Genomic DNA, 16,762 nt, shown 5'->3' on the forward strand with positions numbered 1-16,762 from the left:
GGCCCATCCAGTCTGCCCAGCAAGCTTCACATTTTTTTCTCATACTTATCTGTTTCTCTCCAACACCTTCACTGGGAGGCTATATTATGCATTTACTATCCTCTCTATAAAGCAGAGTTGCTTACCTGTAACAGGTGTTGTCCCAGGACAGCAGGATGTTAGTCCTCACAGATAGGTGACATCAGAACTTTGACTGTCACACTGAGCATGCCACCAACCCAATGACCACATGGGGTACCCCTTCAGTCTTGTTTCAAAGCAGAAAAAATACGAGCAAAAAACATCAAAACGTAGGCGAACCCAACTCGGCGGGGTGGCAGGCAGGTTTCATGAGGACTAACACCCTGCTGTCCTGGGAGAACACCTGTTACAGGTAAGCAACTCTGCTTTCTCCCAGCATAAGCAGGATGGTAATACTCACAGATGGGTAAATACCAAGCTGCAGGCTGCCCCCGGAACACCATAGGCCATCAAGCACCCAATAAACTGCAACAGGCACAACAACAGGGGTGCTGTTGATAACAACAGGGGCAATCTGAACCTCATACTGGGCCCTAGGGTAGGGAGAGTTGGGGTCTCACACTGGAAACAGGTTATGGAGGACAGACTGGCCAAAGACGCTGTCCTGTCGACCGTCCTTATCCAGACAGTAATGGGCTGCGAAGGTGTGGCAGGAACTCCACGTTGCGGCCTTACAGATTTCAGCAACAGGAACTGCCTGGAAGCGTGCTACTGAAGCTGCCATAGCTTTCACTGAGTGCGCTTTCACTCTGCCCTCAAGCAGAAAGCAATACAGCCTGCCAACTAATTAGACAGGGTCTGCTTGCCCACCACAACTCCAAGTGTATTTTTATCAAAGGAGACAGAGTTGGATCGACTGCCTGCTCTTCTCTATACCTTTTCTAGTTCTGCTACATCTTATTTGAAATGGTGTGACCAGTACCACATATACTAACTCAAGGTGTGATCTGACCACAGATTTGTATAGAGGTATTTAGTCCTCAGTTTTATTCTTTATTCCTTTCCAAATAATTTCTAGCATTCTATTTTCTTTTTTGTCCACTGCTGCACACTGAACTTCACTTTTGATGATACAAACATTTAGATTTAACCTAGTTGCACTTATTTAGGGGCCATCATTTCATATTTTTAGCATGCAAGTTAGGGGCACACCACAAAATAAATACAGAGACTCAAAAGTTTCACTTTCAAAATACTATTACTGGCAGCAATGATGGACATAGGGCTAACAGAATCATGGAACCAGTCATAAACATTATCAGCCGGATTTTAAATGGGCCACGCGCGTAGAAATCACCACTTATGCATATGGCCACGTGCTGAATGCATTTTAAAAAAGGCCCAGCCACGCGCTTAAGTGGCGATACGCGCATTAGTGCCGGGCCCTGACAAATGGGCAGGCCGGGGAGCGGGGATGGGCGGAGCGGGGCAGGACAGCGCCATTCATCGCTGTCCCAGAACCTCGAACGCCAGCCGGTTTTAAAAAAAAAAACCAAACAATTTAGAGGGTGAGGAGGAGAGGGGGAAGGGGAAGGGAGGTTAGGGTAGGGGGTAGGAAAGTTCCCTCCCAGTCCGCTCCTAAATTGGAGCGGACTGGGAGGGAACTGGGGGCATCCTGACCTCGTCGCTGCACAAATTTACATATTTTAGCCCCCCCCCCCTTGCGCGCGACGCCCACACATATGAGCATAGATTATAAAATCCGGCACATGCGTGCAGCCCACACCGGTGCACGCATGTTATAAAATCGGTGCGTCCATGTGCGCATGCCAGATAGCGAGCACACATGGACACGTGTGCCCACGTTTTAAAATCTATACTTATGTACTTAAGACTGTATGTATTACCTTAATTTTAAGGTAATTTAGTGGGCAGTTAAAACCATTGTGCCAAGCCCCATTTTTTTGCAATTTCTAATACTCTCTCATTCCTGTGAAAATATTAGGAGGTAATTTAAAAAAAAGGTGTTACGTGGGTATAAGTAGCATATATTGTAGCAATTTTCAAAAGTGCATTTACGTGCGTAAAATCTTGACAATTCAGCCCCATGGAATGAATTTTCAAAAGAGTTACGGGTGTAAAAGTAGAAATTGTCAAAGTGTATTTAAGTGCAAAAAACCCAATTTACTGTGTATAAATCCTTTTGAAAATTACCTCCTTAGGGCCGGATTTTAAAAGCCCTACGAGCATTGGGGGGGGGGGGGGGTTACGTGCGTCGGGCCTATTTTAAAAAGGCCCAGCGACACGCGCAAGTCCCGGGTCTTGCAAAAAGGGGCGGTCCAGGGGCAGGGCCAGAGGCCTCCGCCACAGCTGCCATTACTGCTGTGTCGAAGGATCACGTGCCGACAGGCTGCCGACTCGTGCAACTTGTACCTGCCCGGCGGCAGGTGCAAAAGGTAAGATAAAAGTCAGGGGGGGTTAGAGGAAGGGGTAGGAAGGTCAGGCTAGGGGAAGGGAATGTGGGAAGGCAGCGTGGCTTGGCACGCTCAAGGTGCATAATTGTGCACCCCCTTGCGCGCACAAGTTATAAAATCAGGCGTACATGTGTGTGTGCCGGGTAGTGCGCGCACCCTTTTAAAATATACCCTTTAGTGTTTAAAGATTTTGAACATTATTTTTGCCTAGCCTATTCCACCACTCTAAATCTATTTGCCAAGAGATGTGGTCAAGGTTTGGACAAGCTTCAGGAGAACAGGTCCATTAACAGTCCTTAGCCAGGTAAACTTGGAGGCTCACCATGTCTTACTTCCAAGAGAGATCGAGGAGGAATGGATTTAATTTGGATTTGTTGGGTACTTCCTCTTGATATAGGTTGACCACTGTGAGAGACAAGCTGCTGAGCTCAGACATCCCAGACTGCCCTATCAAGGGATAACTAGAAGATAACTCTGATGTCCCTGGGGAGATGCCAGTGTTTGATTTGTCTTACTTCCTGAAGTATACCTAAAACACATTTTTCTTCTTTCTTTTTTTATTCCCTGAAAAAATTGATATGCATAACTGCATATTTGAGTACTATATGGTGTTAGTTTGCAAGATGTGCCATGCTGGACCTTTTAACCAGATGGTGGCATATATCATTTACACTTGATTTTTTGAAATGGAATGAGAGACATTCTGCCTAGAACCCTTGGATTTCAGATGTGTGGATACTTTATATTTGTTTGATGATTACTACTGTTGATAGAAGATTAGTGCTTGGTATTAGGTGGTAGCCAAGTATAATCTACCTGTGTGCTCATGTAATTCCTGTGGAGCCCTATGTGCTGATAGATAGCGGAAAGAGTGAGACAGATAGTTGGAGTGGTGACAATGAATTGCTACGTTGAGACTTTAATCTGTGATTTTTTTTGTCATCTGGACAGAAGAGGGTGAATTGAGTTTTGCCATCTTAATACTGTGAATCACTGGACCAAGAACACAGGGAAGGGTTGGGTGGGTAGCAGGAGAAGGGCGATTAGTATTTTTGAATTTCAGGACACAGTGTGGAAGGGGTAGGAAACGTTTGAATTAGTTTGTTTCTGTGGGGGCAAGTTCTCTTATTTTTAGTGACAATTTTATGTTTGATAAGTGGGGGCTAGGTAGAGGGGCCTCATTTACTGTCTCTAGAATTGTAAAATTGTTTTTCTTCTTTGCCTGTTGGGAAATAATGGTTGAACATAAATTGTGCTGTATTTAATGGAAGGTTGCAGGCATCAGCACACCAATTCAAAGATGCAAAATATTACAAAGTATTACAGAAGCAACATGCCGATACCATAATTGCCTGTGAAACTCATTTAGTTGATACCCAACTGTGTTAGAGTACATGACAGAAAGCCTCAGACGACCTTAAAGGACCGGCTCCAGCTATCTGGCCCGATCCACCTTAAGACAGACAGGAAAAGGATCCTCAGGTGGGGGGCGTTTCCCTGAACCAGGGGATAAAAAGGTGAGGCCCTGAAAGAGAGACAGAGGCCCCAGGAAGATGAAGGAAGCTGTAATCAAATGCTGCGTCTGTTTTAGATGTTTTCTTTTGCCTGTCAGTCTGCTGAGGTAAGCAGCCATTTTCATCTGCTGTTCTGTTACACAATTCTGTAAATAAACTGTTGAAAAGCAGACCAGATTCCAGCCTGGTCTGTTCTCCGGCCTACCACAGTCCTAGACCGCTCAAAGGGTATCACACCATTTGAAATTAGAGAGATATTGGGTGGGTGAGATTTTTACATCCTTGAGTACACGCAATGCAGGGGTAGCAATTTTATTCCATAAAAAGATACCTTCTAATAGTAAACAAATTTCAAAGGACCCAGATTCAGCATTTTATTCTGTTGAAGGGAAAAATCAGGAACTTCCCATTAATGTTATGTAATCTCTACGCTCCGAATAATTATAATCACACATTTTGTTTTGCTTCTCTCAGGAATAAATTTTTATGCTATATAGGCTCCATGCTTATACTGGGGAGGAGGGATTTTAATTGATCATAATCCTCAAATGGATAAATCATTTAAATTAGCTTATGAAAATTTAAATATGGCAAAAGAGGTACCTTACACCCCACTGAGCATGATTATACTCAACTTTCTAGGGCTCCTGGTATCCAAATAAGATTTGACCATTTGCTAATTTCCAGATCTATTGTTTCTGATTCTCAGATCACTTGATTTGGGTAGACCTGGAATGGAGAGATTTGAGAGGGCAGAGTGGAGTGTGGAGATTCCCTCCTATTCTTAATGAACATGATAAATTTAAGTAATATATAGTTAAAACGGAAGGCATTCCTTGAGTTTAATTTAGGGCATGAGTTGCCCAGTTTTATAGTGAGAAACAGCTAAAGCAGTTATAAGGAGGAGAAATTACCTCCTATCAGGTAGATTTTAAAAGGGCCGTGCATGCACCTATAAACGCACCTATCTCACTGTACCCAAAGATACGTGCTATTTTAGAAAGTATACATGCAGGTTATAAAATACTCTTCACATGCATATGTCTGCAGTTTTATACACATCTTGTGTGTGCTGAGAGAGAGAAAGTGCACGCCTCTTTATGACAATCAATACATGGAGCATAGTAAGGGGGCACTGATTCAGGGTGAGTTTGGGTTAGGAGTTGTTACAGACATTCAGAGGTATTTATTGTAAAATTGACATTAAAGAAATTTAGACATTGTAAGCAATGAAAATTGTAACAATCACATTAAAGTATATGCGCCCTTCCCGGCTATTTAAAATTTGTATAGCTCCCATGCGGCCCACTTACGCGCGCACGTATGTAGCCGTTTTTGTGCACACAAGGCTTTTAAAATCTACTTCTATGTGAGAAAAAAAAAAGATTAAAAGTGCCATTTCACACATGGAAAAATAATTGAAGGACAAACTTTTTGACTAAAGATCCATCTACCCATATGCCTATATTAGTACTGTGAACATGGGCTAGGAGATATATTACCTATATTACCTATTTTAAACATTGTTTATTTAGATTTAGTAATATATGCCGAGGGAACTTCTGGCAAACTTAATCAGGAGACGGGAGAGTGCTAAGCATATATCCTTACTATGAAAGATGGCGATGAAAAATTAGTTACTTCTAATAAATATCTGTTCTATATTTCAGGAATAATATTCTTCTCTTTATGTGGAAAATGCAATTAATTGGATGCTGAAGTGGAATTTTTTTTTTTTTTTTTTGAAAACTCAGGCTTACCTAAGGAACCTACTTCCACACATGAAATTATTGTAACTATCAAAAACTCAAAAGTTTTCTCAAGATCCCAGGTCCAGACAGGTTTTGTACTGAATTCCCATAAGATGCTTTGTGGCCATCTTATACTGCCCTGGGGTAGACTTTTTGATTCTATTGTTCAATATTATTTAAATTCTGCTTTTTGGCACTTCAAAAGAGATTACATTCAGGTACTGAAGTATTTCCCTATCCTCAGAGATGTACAATCTAACGGTCATATTTTTAATCCCCCATGAACGTAAAAAACAGGGATTAAGCACGTGGCTGGGTCTTGTGCGCGCTGCACACATCTTCTAAGGGACCCAGCCACGCGCATAACCCCATTACGTGCCGAAGTGCTGGGCCCAGATAAAGGGGCAGTCTGGGGGGGGGGGGAGAAGGGGCTGGAGAAGGCTGTTATAGCGGTCATTTGCCGCAGTACCAGGGAAGGGAATGCCAGTGCGTGCAAGTTGCTACTGATCCAATGGAGCAGTAAGCAACGAAATAAAATTAATAAAAGGATGGGTAAAGGGTTTAGGGGGTGGGAAGGACAGGAGAAGAGGGAGGGAGTATGGGCAGGAGGGTAGGAAGTTCCCTCCCAGTCCACTCCGTTCTCATCGCCACGCAAAATTTTCTAAAATCTATCCCCCTTATGTGCACGGCCCGCCGCTTTTATAACATGCGCGCGCTAGCAAAGGCATATTATAAAATCGGCACGCACATGGATCCACGCTCCCTTCTTTAAAAATCTACTGCTAAGTTTATACCCGAGGAAACAGAGGGTGAAGTGACTTGCCCAAAGTCACAAGGATCAGCAGTGGGATTTGAAACCTGGTTCGCAGCCTGCTGCTCTAACCATTAGGCTACTCCTCCACTTCAATCTGGGAAAACTGAGGGAGAATTTGTGAAGGTTTTAATTGTTATTACTAAAGTTGGGAAGGACCCTAAATTTTCTCAATCCTATCACTGTATTTCTTTGAATAAATAATGATATTAAACTAATGGCTAAGATTTAGGATGATCATTTGGCAGAGATACTCTACTCACTAATGCCCAAATTTTCAAAGGCCCACATGCGTAAAATACGGGGTTTACACATGTGGCTGGGCCTTGCGTGCACCGCTACGTGCACAAGTGTCGGGCCTCTCCAGGGGGGTTGGGGAGCAGGCCAGGACTGTACCATTGTAAGCTGTCCCCGGGAAACGCGCACTGGCAGCCGGCCAGCAAGCATAACTTGCTTCTGCTACGGAGCTGTAAGTAGAAAAATTTAAAAAAAAAAAAAAATGGTGGTAGCTGGGTAGGTGTTAAGGGTCGGGGTGGAGATGGGAGAGGGGAGAGGGGAAGGAGGAAGGAAGGTTAGGCAAGGAGTTAGGGAAGTTCCCTCCCAGTCTGCTCCTTAATTGGAGCGGTCTGGGAGAGAACTGGGGGAGGCTCGATTGCGTCGCCACACGCATTTAGGGAAAATTCGCGCCCCCCCCCCCATATGCAAACGGATTTTAAAATCCAGCGCGTATGCATGCGTAGCCATCTGATTTTATATGTGCGCACCAGAGCACACATGTTATAAAATCAGCACGCTCGTTTTAAAAATCGACCCCTAAATGAAGAATCTCAGGCTGTAAAAGGAAGATATCCAGTGGAAAAACATATGAAGCCTTCTTGCATCCATGGAATACTGTAGGCAAGGTACAATTCACCACGTTTAATCAGTTTTGATGCTGGAAACCTTCTGATAGAGTTCCCTGGGGTTATCTGATTTGAACTATTGAGCACCTGGAGTTTCATGGATACTTTCTTAAAGCTTTGATAGCATTACATAATGCCCCTAGAGGCAGTATATTAGTTAATGGGGTGATATCACAGGAAATCAAACTCGCTAGGGATACCTGATAGCGATGCCCTCTTTCCCCCTTCTCCCTTCTTGCTATTTTTAGAATCTTTGTTAAAGACAAATCAGAAAAATGAAAGTATTCTAAGAATTACATAGGTTCTAAATGTTTTAAACTTGCAACCTTCACTGAGGATTTGTTATTTTTTTTCTCACAAATCCTTAACAAATAATTTCTAAAGCTTGGCAGGTGAAAAATTTTGGCTCTTTTGACAGGAAATTAAAATATGACAACTCTCAGGCATTACCTTTATATGACAACTACAGTGGGCCACAGATAAATATCTGGGTGTGTTTACTCCTAGTGATCTTAAAGGAATGTATAATGCAAATATCTCCCCTTTACTATTGGAGGCTCAATTGCTGGAAAGGGGGATTACTTAACCTCTGTCACTATTAGGCCACATTTTTCTCTTTGAAATGGTTCACCTCCCAAAATGGATGAAAGTTTTTTCAGGCTCTGCCACTAATTATGAATAAAAAGTGCTGAAAAAAAGTGCGAAAAGCAGAATATAAAATCTAAATTAAAAAAAAAATTTTTAAGCCAGTCAATAAGCTCCTAAGTAAATATTTATGGGGGTAGAAGGAAATAGAAGCTAAAACTTCACATACTTACACATCCAATAAATCAAGGCAGATTATGTCTCCCTAATTTGAGATCATATAACTTGGCTTGTGCCATGAGACACTTATGGGATTGGCTCTATGATCTGTCTCACTATATTATAAGAGACCTGGAATTTTATTTGTTTAAGCCTTTTCATTTCAAATATATTCTTCATGCTGAGCATAATAAATTGCCCTTATGGGTAAAGAATTGTTTGCTGTTTTCAGTGCAAAAGGCTTGGCAATTTGTGCGTTCTAAATTGAAATGTGATTCTCATAAATCTGCTTTTATTCCCATTAAAGGTAATGCTGCTTTTATACCAGGGATGGAGAGTAGTATTTTCCAGGATTGGGATTCCAAGGATGACATTATTAAATTACTCTACTTGTTCACTTGTTGGATGAGGAAGGAAAACAAAATATTTCAGAAATTGAGAATTCAATATGGTTTATCAAATGGTAATCTCTTTGTACTCCTTCAAATTAAGCACTGGGACAATAACTTTTAAACAGGCACGCTGGCACACATGTGAACACGTTCACTGGCCAGTACCCACAGACGCAGTCATTTTATAACATATGCATGATTGTTATAAAATAGCTTAGACATGCATACAAGTGCACTCAATTTTAAATGAATGCTCACACGTGCGCGGAAATCCCGCTTCTACCGCGTAAGTGGGAAAATGTTATAAGAGACGCACGCCGATGGCACTGCTAGTTTTCCCAGTTTGTCCCCCTGTTCACCTAGTTATGGGATAGGATTTCCAAACCCCCTAATTTAATAGCCTCCCTTTCCTCTAGTTAGCCATAACCATTTAAAAAAAAAAAAAAAAAAAGCCAAACACTGATCAGTCAATTATTTTTTCCCTTTATTATTTACATGTCATTCATAGCAGAAGTCAAGTCATGCGGCAGGGGAGCCTGGTGCGTGCCAGTGCATGTACTTATGTACACGCAAATTCTAACTTTTGAATCCCGGAACGTCCATGGCCCGCCCAGACCATACCCCACCTCACTTTTTGGAAACTTTTTCTTTGTGCACACAGCAGCATTTAGGCACATATCCTGGCAGTTCATAAAATCCACTCGGTGCGCACCAAGCCCAACTTGTGCGCATATCTCCCAGTTTTGGGGACACAGGACTTTATATTTCTTCACTGCGAGTGGAGAGCCTGAAAGAACCATATGCCAGCAAAATGGAGGATCTGCTAATTCCAAATGATCAGGACAAAACTTAAGATATCAAGCCTTAGATCAAAGAGACAACATTCCAGATCTTAAAAACTCAAATTCTGTACAAAACTGTCTTTACAGACCCCCAGTAGATACAATATTACATTAACAGAAACTTATTATGAATTCTGGAAGAGTGCATTACTTGTGACAAATAGTCTATAAGGCTAAGATTATAGCATTTGACATTGGTGAAATGGAATTTGCATGTAGGAACCCTAAATCATTTATTTCTGGGAGTATACTTCTGTTAAAATCTTTTGGTATCATGTTGTATACTTTTTGAAGGAAATAAGAGTGGCCATTCCATTTTTCCCTATATGTAAGGTGATGCTTTTCGGGGAAAAATAACCCATGCTGTAGTTACTATGATGTTAGGTTCCATATTAGGAGCTACCACCCAGGAAAATGATCTAGGCATCATAGTGAATAATACATTGAAATTGTTGGCTCACTGTGCCATGGCAGTTAAAAAAGCAAATAATGTTAGAAATTATTAGGAAAAGAATGGTGAACAAAACTGAGAATGTCATAATGCCTCTATATCTCTCCATGGTAATACCACACCATGAGTACTGTGTGCAATTCTGGTTGCAGCATCTCAAAAAAGAGAAAGTACTCAGAAGGGCGACCAAATGATAAAGGGGGTGGAATGGCCAAAAAGGTTAGGGCTGTTCAGCTTGGAGAAGGGACAGCTGAAGGGTGAATTAATAATAGTCTATAAAATCATGAAAGGGCTTGATTCTTCACTGTTTCAGATAATACAAGGACTAGGAGGCAATCCATAAAGTTAGCAAGTAGAATAATGAAAACAAATTGGAGAAAAATCTTTTTGACAACGCACAATTAAGCGCTGGAATTCATTGCCAGAGGATGTGGTTAGGGAAGTTAGTGTAGCTGGGTTTAAAAAAAGGTTTGGATAAAATCCTGAAGGAGTCCATCAACTGCTATTAAGTTGATTAGGGGAAACAGCCATTGTTTATTATGAGCTTTAATAGCATGGAATGTATTTAATGTTTAGGTACTTGCCAGGTACTTGTAACCTGGATTAGCCACAGCTGGAAACAAGATGCTGGGCTGACCCAATATGACAACTGTTTATGTTCTTAGTACGTTTTAACATTTTTCCCCAATTCATTTCAAGATGATAGTATTATAAAACTTTTTCTAAGGAAAGCTTTTCTTTTGGGGGGAAATGTATATTGGTAAAGTAATGTACGTTGGAATCCTCCTCTTATACATAATGGAGAAATGTGATATTTACAGTAATATAGATGGGAAAATAGTCACTTACAGGAAGGGGTTTGAAGGCAAAAAAAATAAAGTTTCCAAACTTGAAGAAAATTATTTTCAGTCATTGCCCTCTAGAGCACAGAGACACCTAATTAATACTCGACATGTAATTCTCTTGTGTTGCTGATGGTAACTGTGACTAAAGGACTTTTTTTTTCTGATTGTTTTATTTTGTAGAGGGGATGTGCATAGAGGGTAGGATGGCTTCAATCAAGCCATATTAGGTATAGTGGTTTCTTTATATGCCTCCTTTATGATCTTACCTCTGAGGTGAGGGGATGGGACTAGGAAAAAAAGATATTTTAGTCTATGCAATTGTATTGTAGCAATGATTTTTTTTTTTTTTTGTTCATTTCAAAGCTGTTGTATTGTTTCTGACTCTTCAATAAACATTTAATTATAAACTTAGCTCCCAAATGTGCAAAATGATAAGAAATAAAATCTAAAAAGTATTAGTATTAAGATCCAATCAGCAGAAAATATAGCCAACATGCAAACTGATATTTGTAAAATATATTGTTGCTTTGTTACTTTTAACAGTCAAATAATTCTTTAACCAAATCTCAATACCAACCTTTACTCTCAAATTCAATCTTTTTTTGGTCCCATCTAGTCATTGGTCTTCTTTATCATCTTCATCTTCCCTGCAAAGTATTTCTCCTTTGCCCTCCTCCTTCTTATTCAGTAATTCATTTAAAGCAGTCTCCAGTATTTTCCCTCCCATATCCTGCACCATATAAAAATCAAGATATTGAAGCAACCTAGTGTACTTCAGTGTAAGAACCATGACCTCTGTAGTTACGTCCAATGAGGTTCAAACAGATCACTAACAGTCACTATAAGAATAGTACTCACCCAAGACACTAAACAAATATGTAGCGAGGCTCTGCTCTAGTCCCTCACTTGGCAGATCCCAACTGAGCACTAAACACTACGCTACTAGGATAGACTAACAAACCACTTCAAGGAAACTGTATCCTCTGAGTACTACTCTTATGTTTCAGAAGAACACACAGCAAGTAGTAACATCCTCTCTGTAATCAGTTATATTTCTTCAAGTCAAATCATTCAAGCTGCTCCCCTGTAAACTTCCCTGAGCACAGACATGGTTGGAGCCATATCACAAGTTGGTGTAGAGGCATAGCTTAGTGGTTACAGCAATGGGCTGCAAACCAGGAAAACTAGGTCTCATATCCCACTGCCATTCCTTGTCACCTTAGGGAAGTCACTTCAGCCTCCATTGCCTCAAGTACAAAATTTGAGCCTCAGTAAGCATTTTTTCCCAGACACAAAATGGAAGAAAAGTCTTAGTAAATCAGGCCCTTACAGTAAGTCCTGCTGGGAAGTACTTACAATAATTGAATGTCTTTCAACAGAAAAGAGGCTCAAGAACGAGGGGTCGTGGGATGAGGGTGAAAGGATGTAGCCTTAGGAATAATCTTAGGTAATATATTTTTACACAGAGGGTAGTGGACAAATGGAACGGCCTCCCAGTGAACATGGTAGAAACAAAAACTGTATCTGGATTCAAGAAAGCATGGAATAAACACAGGGGGGATCTCTAAGGGAGAGATGAGAATTGTAAGGCTAGATAAGTTGGACAGATGGGCAGACTAGATGGGCCATATGGTATTTTTCTGCCATCATGTTTCTAAATTATAATTACTGGATCAGATTGATCCATGTGGGTGTAATGTCACAGATGTTTCTGTATGCAACAGCTGCATGACATTGAATGTGAGTAATTTGGTGCTTACTGTGTACACTTTTGAAAGACAGCCTTACAAAGACTACCATTTTCTTCTAAAAGCTCAGTCTAAAAAAAAATTACCTGCTGAATTCTCATAATTTTGTAATTGTTTTCAAAACAATGTGAACATCCTTACAATGATTTAGTCATTTACTCTTTGCTGGTTGAAGCATTATGGCACTATAACTATAATACCCTTATTAATACCTTATTAATACAAAAACCAGAAGTGTTGTACTCAAATAGCCATGGTAAGCTGGGGTGCAAAAGGATACATTTGTATTTTAAAATGATGAGGATTCAGGCAGCAGTGATTTTATTCTTCAATTCAAAGGCTTTCTATGGAAATGATGAAGTCTAACAACATTTAAATTTTCTATTCTGACAATTCTTGTAGAGGGCCACCACGATGGCCCCAAAGTCCAGAAACACAAAACAGAGGAAAAGGTAAGAATTGACATTGGGATGACATCATAGAGCATTGGCTGTAGGAAAAAATTTAAAAACTCTCTCATACTCCAACAGCAAATAAAATGTCCCATATGAAATTATTTTTAAAAGGTTTCAAATGTCTTTGACCTAGCCTTGCAATGCAGTATTGTTGACAAATCCTTATCTCTTCTCTGTTCCCATGATCAAATTTTGATTCCACATAGCTAAGGTGGTCATTCATGAAATTGCTTTAGGGCCTTATCGCAGGTGATAGGCCGATAACGCCATAACGCGCGATAAATAATGCATCACAAGATGCATATGCAAATTTAAAAAATTTAGTCAAATGGGAGGAGTTTGGGCGGACTTTATGAAAATAAGAGGTGCTTAACGTTGCGTGCAATAGCATAATGCACGCTATTGCTGTGCATTCTGCCCGAAACAGGATTTGCGATATTTATCCTTGATTCAATCTCTATCTAGCTACTATCAAGCTAGGTCAAGAGTACAATGTATAAATCTCATCAGTGTACCTTTCTTCACACCAAATCACATAAAATCTTCACTGTCTGTCTACTGTGCTGTTCATACCTCTGACTGTGCATGTAAAACCTAGCCCACCGCCAAAACCTCACCCTGAGCTACTAGCTGCCCCCTCTTACAGTGATATAAATAGTTTACTTATATGAGAGCTTTATAAAGATTTTCTCTCTCTCTCTCTCTCTCTCTCTCTAGGCAGCAGCTCAAAATGTGATAAAGTTAAAACCCTGTCTGGGCACTTCTCAACTTGTGATGTGAAAATAGCATGCGTAGAATAAATTTAACAAGCATTGTGGTAAAACAGCTATGCGATGTGGTACCAGGAAAATTACCCTAAGCACACACACACACACACACCTTTTTTTTTTTTTTTTTTTTTTTTGTTAAATCGCTGGTGTTATATTTTACTATTTTACAGCAAAATGATGAATCTAGACCTAAGATTGCACTTTGGAAGACTATTGCAATATCCTTTGCAACAACAGATAAATACAGGAACTCTGAGGAGTTTTATCCACAGAAGCAAGTGGCTATACATGACAGAAATCAACTATACATAGTTATATAGCAGACTGCTAAACAAACAGCAGTTGCTGCCATAAAATGGCTGGTTTAATCTCTTTAGATATAAATTACTGCCTTAATTAAACACAACCTTATTAGGCCAGAACAATCTTGGTATAATTTGACACTTTAACTTGAACTTTGGCAGTCTAATATCAAAACCCAGTCTTATAACTATCAACTGTTTATTTAGTCTACATTAGGCACCGTATCTTCTACTTATGTTATTAACCCATATGTACTAATCCAAGTTATATCGACCTGTTCATTGTAAGACATTTACTTGTCAATGTTATTGTTTAGAATGTAAACCGAATTGATCAGTAATTCTGTTATTGGAAAGTCGGTATATAAAAATGCTAAATAAATAAAATAAATAAATATTTGCTGTTATCTTTTGTTATAAGTATACTGAAGGTATTTCCCATTTCTTCAAATAGTTTAACACTCAGATCATATAAGGCAGCATTGTCAACAGCACCCAGGAGCAGCACATTTCACTTACTCAAGCTTGGGCACTGGATATGAAACATTTGTATGCCTGTGTGATCACCATGGACTTTTAAAATTTAGGCAAAGAAATGCTGACAATTTTTACCACCTTCTTTAACTGGCACTGCTGAATGAATTTTATTTTCCCCACACACTTATATTGGTTTTGTTTTTCCACTATTTTTATGTTATCCCCAAAGCAGGCAATGATGTTGAAACATGGCCATACCAGATCTGTTATCTGAATTTTTAGAACCTGTGTTTATTTTGTGTTTTTTGGTTATATAAACACATTTATATTATTCGACTTCATCTAATTTTTATATTCTGCTTTTTGGCACTTCAAAGAGGATTACATTCAGGGATTTTGTTGATTTTGTTCATTTGTTTACATTAGGCCAAATTTTCAAAGGCCTACGTGCATAAAACCTGGGGTTTACGTGTGTGGCTGGACCTCGCGCACGCAGCACGCATTTTATAACAGGCCCGGCCATGCGCGTAAATCGTGGTACGCGTACAAGTGCTCGGCCTGAAAAAGGCAGGGAGGGAGGGACGGGATGGAGGCTGGCCAGGACAGTGGCCATTAGCTGCTGTTCCAGGAAGCACGTGCCGGCAGTCGGTCGGCGTGTGTAACTTGCTTCTGCTCCGGAGGAGCATTAAGTAATAAAATTAAAAATTTAGGGAAAAGTAGGTTAGATTTAGGGGGTGGGGAGAAGAGGGGAAGAGGGAGGAAGTGTAGGTAGGGGGAAGGGAAGTTCCCTTCCAGTTCACTCCTTTATTAGAGTGGACTGGGAGAGAACTGGGGAAGGCCCAACTGCATCGCTGCGCGTATTTTATGAAAATACCCCCCCCCCCCCCCCCCGACGTGCTCCGCCTACACATGTGCACGTGTCCATCCGATTTTATAACATGTTCACACCGGCGCCCGCATTTTATAAAATCGGCACGTGCACATGGACACGTGCGCGCTGCTTTGAAAATCTACCTCTGTTTATAAACACTATTGTGTACTGCAACAGTTACTTATCTTGCACAAAAATGTCACCATTTTTTGATCTGTTATTCCTTTGTAGTGGTTTAGCCTCTCTCATAGCTTTGTCCTCATACTACAATGAAGCCAATAATGAACTAGTATCCCAAGTGGCAGCTGGTCTAATAAAAGGCATGTGTTGAGGTGTTTTGCAATTTTTCCAAGCTCTACAGGGTCTCTGATCTGCTTTCTTTTAAGTGTTGAACAGCCTTCTCAGGGTTGGGGAAGCAGTCTATAAATGCATTAAATAAAAATTTTATTTGACCATAAACTTTTCTACCTTGCAATTTTGGGCACATCAAGTTTAAGAGCATTTCTAGCTACTCTTTATACAGGAAACATCTAAATTAATTGTTTTGTGTTCACTGGCATAACTCCCAGTCTAAGACTTAGCTGTGGTTATGGTGCTGCTAAACGTTACTCATTATTGGTCTAATAAACCAAAGCAATGCTAATAGGAAATTGCATATACAGACTTTCCATTACCCTCACAAATAAAATTTTGTCTTCTGTAGTGTAAAATTCTAGGAAATCACCTGTTAAGGGAAATAAAAAACCAAAATGTTTACTCGCACAATAAAATAACATTTTATTTAAGGCTTTTTTTTAATGCATATTTCCCGTACATTTCAAGAAAAATACTTGAAAGTGAAATCATATGAGACAGAAAAAAAGAAAATAATAATTAAAAAGGTATTCAATTCACCAGCCAAAGAGAGAGTAATTAACGTAGTCTCAAATTTCAAGTCCTCTTTATAGAGATTCCAACGTCACATCTTCAGGAAAACATTTCCCATTAAAGGAAAAGGAAAGGCCATATACAATATTGAGCGACCATCATAGACATAAACTTCCTAACTGATATTAGGAGAAGTAGTAGTAACAAGAGGAGATTTGTTACTCAGAAAAGATGACAATTGTGATGGTAAAAAGAACATATATGATGCATTCAACTACTTAATAATACACTTGCAAGGATGCTTTAAAATGAATAAAGCCTCCAACTCCAGAACATTTGGTCACAATAATAAAAATTGCTTCCTTCGCTTCCGAGTTTGCAGTGCAAGGTCTGGAAAAGCATAGACTTAAATTCAGGAAAAGTTCTGAGCGATGACGGAAAAACATTCTAAGGATCCAATCTTTATCGGATTCTAAAAGAAGGGAGACAATCAATGTAGCTAGTTTAACCAGATCCTTCTGGGAT

At 40.0% G+C, this 16,762-nt stretch overlaps 1 protein-coding gene across 1 annotated transcript in view; it reads right to left on the minus strand.

Moving 5' to 3' along the window:
* The window catches only part of NBAS (neuroblastoma amplified sequence), a 1,239,997-nt gene that overhangs the window by 1,144,222 nt on the left and 79,013 nt on the right, over positions 1-16,762 (minus strand). The window lies entirely within an intron of this gene.

Source organism: Rhinatrema bivittatum, chromosome 3 (assembly GCF_901001135.1).
Source record: "Rhinatrema bivittatum chromosome 3, aRhiBiv1.1, whole genome shotgun sequence".
NCBI lineage: Eukaryota > Metazoa > Chordata > Amphibia > Gymnophiona > Rhinatrematidae > Rhinatrema > Rhinatrema bivittatum.